This window comes from Elephantulus edwardii, unplaced genomic scaffold (genome assembly GCF_000299155.1).
Source record: "Elephantulus edwardii isolate Elephantulus edwardi_28Jun2011 unplaced genomic scaffold, EleEdw1.0 scaffold00217, whole genome shotgun sequence".
In the NCBI taxonomy this organism is placed as follows: domain Eukaryota; kingdom Metazoa; phylum Chordata; class Mammalia; order Macroscelidea; family Macroscelididae; genus Elephantulus; species Elephantulus edwardii.
The window spans coordinates 4508516-4518238 of record NW_006399967.1 but is presented as its reverse complement, the minus strand read 5'-3'; the positions used below and the strand labels follow the sequence as shown (position 1 = coordinate 4518238).

The window sequence follows — 9723 nt, the reverse complement described above, 5'->3', positions numbered from 1 at the left end:
ATAGAAGGAGAATTGATGCCTTTGAGCTGTGGTGCTAGAGAAGAGTATTGAATGTACCCTGGACTGCCAAGAAAACAAACAGATTCATTCTGGAGAGGGTTAAACCAGGCTGCTCCTTGGAGGCAAGGATTCTGGGGCTTCTATCGGGGTTCTGCCCTGATATATCGAAACAGTTCTGCCGAGAGAAGGGAACGAGGATTAAAGGAAGACACAGAGAGGCTATGCTGATGGCAAATAGAGAATTTTAATATTTTGGACAAGCTTTATATGGGTCTTAGAAACATGCCTGTAGGGGTAATCACATTATCTCTTATCTGCCTGAGTTTAACATTAACTCTCACAGACCTAAACTCAAAAGAAAGATATCTTCTGGAATGCTTCATTGTGTGCCTTGAGGAACAAAGAAGCTCTTGAAGATAAAGAGCATCACATTCCTGCTGTGGTCACTCCCAATTCATTAGCATTCTGCTTCCTGGAGTTGTTTACTGCCATGCAGATGTTTTAGCTAAGGTGGAACTGGTTCTGCTGGTTTTACAATGTAGTGCTGATCTTGCTTTGTAAGTTAGCCAGGCCCCCTTGACAGGCTTCGTTTGATATACTTTGGACATGTTGTAAGGAGGGAGAGGTCCTTGGAGAGGGACATCATGCTTAGGAGGGTGGAGGGACAGCACAGGAGAGGAAGACCCTCTATGAGGTGGATTGATTTAGTGACTCAGGTGATCAGGATGGGTGTGTCAGAGGCAATGTGATTGGCACAGGATAGAGCAGAGTTTAGGGTTTAGGGTCACTATGAGTCGCAAGCGACTCGACAGCACATAACAACAACAACAACAGTATTCTTGGTTGACAGTTGTGGTCTTTGAGTGTTTGATATATGTCCTTCCACTTTCTTCTTGCTTGCATGGTTTCTGCTGAGTAATTCGCACTTAATCTTATCTCTTCTCCCTTATAGGTTACTCTTTGTTTCTCCCTTGCTGCTTTCAGGATTCTCTCCTTATCTTTGGTTCTGGCAAATTTAACTATGATTTGCCTTGATGTTTTTCTCTTGGGGTCTAGTCTATATAGTGTTCGCTGAGCTTCTTGAATATATATTCTCTCGTTCTTCATTATGTCTGAGTTTTCCTCTAGTAATTCTTCCACAACTTTTTCAGTGCCTTTACTTGCTTCTTCCTTTTCTGAGATCCCAATGATGCACATGTTATTTCTCTTGATGGTGTCTCACATTATTCTTAGGTTTTCTTCTTTTTCCTTCTTTTTTGAGTCTGCTTTTTGCTCTAGCAGATCAATGGTGACAATTCTGTCTTCAGTTTCACTGGTTCTGTGTTCCATCTCTTCAACTCTGCTCACGTGTCCCTCCATCATGTTGACAGCCTCTGAAACATTGGACCTTATATTTTGGATAGTGGTTTCCTGTTTTTCTTGTGCCACTAATGCCTCGTTTGTTTTCTCTGCATTGTTCTGCATTGTTTTTTTGTTTTTTGGTTTTGGTTTTGGGGTTTTTTTTTTTTAGCTCCTCCTGTTTTTTGCTTGTAGTATCCTGTAATTGGCCAAGTTGGTCTTTTATCCATTGAATATATTCAATCATTCTTCTTTTAAATTCTGTGTCAGAAAGTTCCATCAGACTTTCTGGCTTCAGGAAATCCACTGATGCTGTGTCACCCTTTGGAGGTGATTGACATCTTGCTCTGCTCTTGTGTATTGTGTGGGATAGCTTGCTTTCTTCAAGACATTGATATGTGCTTGATCTGAAGACAATGCTCTAGAGATCAGTTGGGCAACTACCCCACTTGCATGTTTCTCTGAACTTCTGACTTCGGGGAAATGTCAGTTCAGAGCCTGTGAGAGCAACCTCTTGTTGGTAAGAGAGGTCAAGGTCCTCCCAATTAAAGACAAGTTGATTGACCAGATTATAGGCACCAGTGTGGAGCCAAATGGGGTGAGGCAGGCACAGAGTTGGGGTGATCACAAGGGCTGGTCAAACACTTGGGGGATCTCACTCAGACCTCAGCTGTCTGGGTGTGCTCATCATTGGGGTCCCTACACAAATTCCCCTGCCCATTTCCCACCCAGTGGTTTGCACTCAGTGGTCCTTGCCCAGTGGTACTTATGCAGGTGCCCTCATGCAGCAGCTCCTGCCCAAGCAGGGTCCTGGGTCCAATGGGACCCGAAAAGTCAAAGTCAAATTCCCAGCAACCCACTAACCTCTAGCTGGTCTGCAGAGTCCACAAAAATTCAGACAGATTACCACCTGGCTCGTTCCTGGGCAGTCAGCATGGCCCAAGAGAGCTCGGCCAAATTCCCCACTAGTGGGCATGCCCTTGGGTGCTCTCCCAGGTAATCGGCAGTGCCCCAGAAAACCCAGTCAGGATCCTACTGGCCTTTCTCTTGCCGGGTTAGTCCCACAGCAGCTCGGCTGGTGGCTCTGGGTGATGGCTGGATCTGCAGAGTGGCTTTGTGTTCCTGTAGCTCCAAAAGGAACTGCTGCGACAAAAGTTCTGATTTGAAATCCTACTGTCCATGGCTCATTGCCATAGTTGGTCTCTGTGCACTGTGAAGGACTCTCTAGTGGTCCTTGGCACCACCGGGGTCACAGGGTTGTGGTGGAGCTGGAGGCACGTGGTTGTGGAGTCATGGGGGGAGAGGGAGGGAGCACGGGGCTGTGGGACAGGGCGCAGGAGCATGGGCTTGGGATGGAGCATGGGGCTGGAACACTACGACCAGGAGGCAGGGGGCGGGGGCTTGGGCGCCACCAGGGGTTTATGTGGCAGTAGGCTGCGGCACGGGGTGGGGTCATGTAGTGGTGGGCCATCGCTCCTCTGGGGTCATGTGGTGGCCAGAGGTGGTTGGTCCTCAGGGTCTTTTGGAGGTGGGTGGTTGCTCCCTACTTGCTCCTGGTGGGTGGGTTCCACAGTGGCTTGACTGGTGCCTTTTGGCTGGGACTCAGCTGTCCTGTGTGTGGTTCAAATTCCTGCACTGGATTCCGGCTGCTGGGTTCTGGCCACGCCAGGAGTATCTACTTTTAAGAAGCCTTTAACAGCCATGTCTATGGCCTTACAACAGGCAAAACAAGTTGATTTCTCTAATTGGGGGAAAGGGGCTTCTTTATTTCCAGTAACAATTCAGAATATGCCCCCCTTATGAAGATTTTTCCCAAGGGTATCAATTGTATCGGTATCAGTCATTATCTTATAAGACTATTAACGAATTGAAGCATATATAGTTTCTTATGGCATGCATTCTACCAATGTAAGGGGCATATTACAAGGATTAGCTACAAAATTTAGATTTCTTTCTTACTGGGAGTCCATAGTCAGGACAGTTATGGAATCTGGGACATATTTACAGTTTAGAACTCGGTGGGCTGAAGAAGGAACAAATATAGACAGGATTAACTTATCTAGAAATCCTCTTAATGTTACTGCTGATCAATTGTTGGGAAAAGGTCAATGGCTTGGGGTGCAAGCTCAGTTGCAATATGATGATGCTGTGATTGTACAAGTAAAACTTTGCTACATGCAAGCCTGGGATAAAGTAGAAATTTCAGGATAGGGAGATAAATTCTTTATCAGAAAAACACAATTTGAAAATGAAAAATATACTGATTTTCTATCTAGATTAAAGGATGCTATTAATATAGCAATATCTCAACCCGAGTTTCATAAGTTTTTGTAAAATATGTTAGCATATGGGGAGGCGCTGAGGGAAAGATGGAGGACTTCCAGACTTCCGAGGAGACTGCATTCGTTGTTGATGAAGTGAGCAACATTATAAAGGAGGCGATCGAGAGCGTGATTGGCGGGGAGGCGTACCAGCACAACAAGGTCAACCAGTGGACCACCAACGTGGTGGAGCAGACGCTGAGCCAGCTCACTAAGCTGGGCAAGCCCTTCAAGTACATCGTGGCCTGCGTCATCATGCAGAAGAACGGGGCCGGGCTGCACACGGCCAGCTCCTGCTTCTGGGACAGCTCCACCGACGGGAGCCGCACCGTGCGGTGGGAGAACAAGACCATGTACTGCATCGTCACTGCCTTCGGCCTGTCCATCTGATGCCCACCCTCCTGTCCATGTGTCCGTCCTCCCACCACCAGCCAGGAGCTCAGTCCACATCTTTGTTTCTTTCCACGTGTTTTTGCCGTGCTCTGTGGACGCAGAGAGAACACCAGAGAGGTGGTCCCACGGGCACATTCCCGGGCCGCCCCTCGTGTCTTAACTCTGCATATTTCTTTTCAAAGGTGCTAAAACTGAAATCTGCTCGTGTGACATTTTCTCTATTCTCTCAAATGATTCAGACACATTAATTTTCCACACTTTGTACTTTTGTTAGGATAATAAATTAGTCCACCAGATGCTCTGCCGGGAAAGGAGGGACACTCTCCTCCCGTACCAGTCAGATCTGATTTGACGATACACACACACAAAATAATAATAAAATTTTAAAAAAATAAATTATTCCAATTGCAAAAAAAAATATGTTAGCATATGAAAATGCTATTTCAGAATATCAAAAGGCTATTAGACCATTGAAGACTCAAAACACTTTCCTAAATGAATATATTTGTGCTTGTATGGACATTGGGATTAGTTCTTATCAAGCCAATCTAATAGCAGCCTCTTGAAAAGGAACTTTAAACTTGTCTCAAACCAAATGTTATAATTGTGGAAAATTAGGACATTTGAAAAGAGATTGTCGGAAAGAAAGAGGGGAAGAGTAGTGATGTAAAGAAAAAATTCATGCCTTCAGAGCTTTGTAGAAAATATGGAAACGGATATCAGCAGATTAATGAATCATAACAAACTGTGGCTGACTCTGAGAAGAATGGGAATCCCAGAACACTTGATCGTTCTAATGCGAAACTTATACTTGGACCAGGAGGCAGTCGTCAGAACAGAGCAAGGGAACACTGCCTGGTTCAAAATTGGGAAGGGCGTACGCCAGGGATGCATCCTATCTCCATACCTCTTCAACCTATATGCAGAACAGATTATCCGGGAGGCTGGGCTCTATGAGGAGAAATGTGGGGTCAGGATTGGTGGACGATTTATCAACAATCTGCGTTATGCGGATGACACAACCCTGCTTGCTGAAACTGAGGAGGACCTGAAGCGCCTGCTGCAGAGTGTCAAGGACTGCAGCCTACAATATGGATTGAGGCTCAATGTCAAGAAGACAAAGATTCTCACCACTGGACCAATCAGCAGCATCAGGATGGATGGTGAAGAGATTGAGATTGTACACAGCTTTAGTTTGCTTGGTTCCATAGTCAACAGTCTTGGCACCAGCAGCCAGGAAATTAAAAGGCGCATTGTCATGGGAAAGTCTGCTGTTAGGGACCTCTCCAAAGTACTGAAGAGCAGTGGTGTCTCTCTGGAGACTAAGGTGCATCTGATACAGGCCATGGTCTTCGCAATCACTTGTTATGCATCAGAGAGTTGGACAATGACCAAGGAGGATAGAAGGAGAATTGATGCCTTTGAGCTGTGGTGCTGGAGAAGAGTATTGAGAATACCATGGACTGCTAGGAAAACAAATAGATTTGTCCTGGAGAGGGTTAAACCGGGTGGCTCCTTGGAGGCAAGGATTCTGAGGCTCCGTCTAACTTACTTTGGACATGTAGTGAGGAGAGACCGGTCCTTAGAGAGGGACATCATGCTTGGGAGGGTGGAGGGACGGCGCAGGAGAGGAAGGCCCTCTATGAGGTGGATTGATTCAGTGACTGGGATAATTGGGATGGGAGTGTCAGAGACAGTGCGATTGGCACAGGACAGAGCAGAGTTTAGGGCTGTTGTACATAGGGTCGCTATGAGTCGCAGGCGACTCGACAGCACATAACAACAACATAACAGATCGGTATTTGACAAACAAGGTAACAAGATTGGGTCAGGAAACTTCAGATCTGGCCTGTCAGGTTGGAGCCCCACAGGAAACAATGAGAGTTGCCAGCAATATCCTGTGAGCAAAGACAATCTTGCTGTGAGCGGCAACAGCATGTCTCTGATTTACTTCATGCCACCTCGGGAAGTGCCACTTAGATATAGCTCTTCCTGATAATATTTCTCTTATATCAGAATTGGGAGTTTATAAGATACTGACTAATATTTTTGGACCAATTCCAGAAAATAGTGTTGGATTAATTATTGGAAGAACTAGTTTGACTAGTAAGGATATCTTTGTACAACTGGGAATTACTGATTCTGATTATGAAGGAGAAATAAGTATAATGGTAGCTACTAGACAGCCTTAGAATTCATTAAAAGGTCCAAGAATCACTCAGTTATTGTTGCTACCATATATGAAGGCTGCCCCTATAAAAAGACAAGGAGGTTTTGAGAGTACAGGATCAAATACATATTGGAATACATTATTAATGAGGGAGACCACAAATTATTGTTACAAATGAAGGGCATAAATTACAAGGCTTGGTTGATACTGGGGATGATGTTTCAATTGTAGCTACTCATCACTGGCCCCCAGAACTAGCATTAAAAGAGATGTCTGTTACTTTTACTGGAATTGATACTATGACTGGAGTCAAACAGAGTGAATATGTTTTGGAATGTGAATGGCCAGAAGGTCAAAAGGGTAAATCCCAACCTTTTGTAGCTGACACTGCAAGTAGTCTATGGGGCAGAGATTTATTAGCTCAGTGGGGAGCTACATTACAAATTCCCACTATTTCAACTCCAGCAAAAAATATGATGCTAAATATTAATTATATTCCAGGAAAAGGGTTAACAAAAAAGAAACAACTAGTTGCTAGTTTTCAAGAACCTAAATCTAATCTTTCCTGAAAGCAACGCTATGTACAAGAGCCCTAAACGCTGCTCTACCCTGTGCCAACCTTGCCGTCTCAAACACATTCATTCCCACCACTCCAAATCACCTAATCAATCCATCTCATCTAGAGTCTTCCTCTCCTGCACCGTCCCTCTATTCTCCCAAACATGATGTCCCTCTTCAAGGACCCATCCAGCCCTGCAACATGCCCAACGTTTGTCAGACGAAGCTTCAGAATCCTTGACTCCAAGGAGCATTCTGGCTTCATCCTCTCCAGGACAAACCTGTTTGTTCTCCTAGCAGTTCATGGTATATTCAACACTCTTCTCCAGCACCACAGCTCAAAGACATCAATTCTCTTTTTTTTTATTTTATTTTTATTATTTGTGTGTGCACTGTCAAATCAGATTTGACTGATACAGGAGGAGATTGCTCCTCTTTCTCCAGCAAAGCATCTGGTGGATTTGAACCACTCACCTCTGGGATTGCAGTGCAGCTTCTTGCCACTATGCCACCAGAGCTCACATCAATTCTCTTTCTATCATCCCTATTCACTGTCCAATTCTCCGATACATAGAACGTAATTGCAAAGACTATAGCGTGGATCAGGCACACTTTAGTCTCCAGCCTGATGTCGTTGCTCTTAAGTATTCTTGAGAGGTCCCTCACAGCTGACTTTCCCAACGCACTTCATCTCTTGATTTCCTGGCTGCTGTTACCAAGAGTATTGACTGTGAAGCCAAGCAAACTAAACTATCTCAATCTCTTCACCATCCATACTGATACTGCCAATCGGCCCAGTGGTGAGAATCTTTGTTTTATTGATTTTGAGCTTCAATTCATACTGAAGGCTGCAAGTCCCTGACCTTCTGCAGCAAGCGCTTCAGGTTTGAGCAAGTAGGGTTGTGTCATCTGCATAACGCAGGTTGTCAATGACTCTTCCACCAATCCTGATGCCACATTCCTCCTCGTACAGCCCAGAGTCTCGGATAATCTGTTCTGCATACAGATTGAAAAGGTATGGAGGAAAAAAAATACATCCCTGACGGACTCCCTTCTTGATTTTGAACCATGTAGTGTCCCCTTGCTCTGTTCTGACAACTGCCTCTTGGTCCAAGTATAGGTTTCGCATTAGCACGATCAAATGTTCTGGGATTCCCATTCTTCTCAGAGTCAGCCACAGCTTGTTATGATCCACACAGTCAAAAGCCTTTGCATAGTCAATAAGGCACAGATTGACATTCTTCTGGTATTCTCTGCTTTCTGCCAAGTTCCATCTAACATTAACTGTAATATCCCTAGTACCACGACCTCTTCTAAACCCAGCCTGCACATCTGGCAATTCTCTGCATATTCTCTGCTTATTGCTCCAATAGTTTTTGGATCATTTTCAACAGAACCTTGCTTGCATGTGATATTAATGATATTGTTTGATAAAATTTCTACAGTCTGTTGGGCCACCTTTCTTTGGAATAGGAACAAATGTTGATCTTTCCCAGTCAGTTCACCAGCTGGCTGTCCTCCAGATTTCTTGGCACAACTTAGTGAGCACATCCAGGGCAGAATCTGCTTGTTAAAATATACCAATTGGTATACTGAGTTTACTTTTAGAATATGTTGTTGTTAAGTGTTGTCGAGTCGTAGACAACTCATAGCAACCCTACGAACAAAAGACCTGAACAATTGTATAACTTTCATCATTTCTCCAAGTTCATAGAGTTTCCAGAGGCAAGCTGTTTTAGAAGTGGATGTCACTCCTGCTTCCAAGCTTGTTTTAATCAGGGAGCTCCACCAAGTACTGTTCACCATGGGTAACCGTTATCGTATTTGGCACATCAGTGTCACAGTGTTTAGCATCACAGCAACCATGAGTTACCTCTGTCCAGCAAATGGACAGACCGGTGCTATACCACCTAGAAGAATGTTTGAAAACAACTATGAGATATCATCTCACCCCAGTAACAATTGCAAAATTTAACAGAAGAGCAAACATTAAATGCTGGCAAGATTGCGGAGAAACTGGAACACTTATTCACTGTTGGTGGGAGTGTAAAATGGGGCAACCACTATGGAAGGCTGTATGGTGCTTTTTCAAAAAGTTGCAAATAGAAATACCATTTGACCCAGCAATTCCACTACTGGGAATTTACCCTAAAGAAACCTTAACTGCCACTCAAGCAGATGTATGCACACCCATGTTTACTGTGGCTTTGTTTGCAATAGCAAAGAGCTGGAAACAACCCAAGTGCCCATCAACAAACGAATGGAGATAGAAGTTCTGGTATATTTACACAATGGAATACTACACTGCATTGAAAAACGAGGAACTCATTAAATATTATGCAAAATGCATGACCCTGGAGGACATATTGCTGAGTGAAATATCTCAGTCACAAAAGGACAAATATTGCATAGGGCCACTGTTGTAAAATGGGACTGACATCAGGGTTGAGGGAAGACAGAAGAGGAGGGGAGGAATGATGTATATTGCATTGAAACAGATGAGGGAGAGACCTGTTTAAAAGGGATATATAAATGGGTATTCTTGTCATTACAGAAGTCCGGAATGAAGGCTGCATAGTAGAGTGATCTTGGGGGGAGGGATTGCATAACAATGAAAGAGTTTTTCTTTTTCTTTTCAAGGAGAGGAGTGATTCGGGGGCAAGGGAGAGGGCAGGGAGAAAAGTACAATAATGAATGACTTGGAAATCCTAAGTCTCTGTAAACTTTCATTAGAATTAATAAGAAAAAGAAGAAGAATATTTGACCAAAAACAACTAAACCAGGCCTGAATGCTGCAGATTAAAATCACCCACCTTTGACTTGGTAGAATAACTTTCTACTCACCAGGTGCACAGAGCTCTCTCTATGTTGATTTTGTTGTTGTTAAGTGCTGTAGAGTCATAGACAGCTCAGTGACCCTATGAACAAGACCTGAACATTTGT

At 44.1% G+C, this 9723-nt stretch overlaps 1 pseudogene; it reads left to right on the top strand.

The window, feature by feature from the left end:
• The first annotated feature begins 3707 nt into the window (after positions 1–3707).
• Positions 3708–4049, top strand: LOC102859777 (annotated as a pseudogene).
• The last annotated feature ends 5674 nt before the right edge of the window (positions 4050–9723 follow it).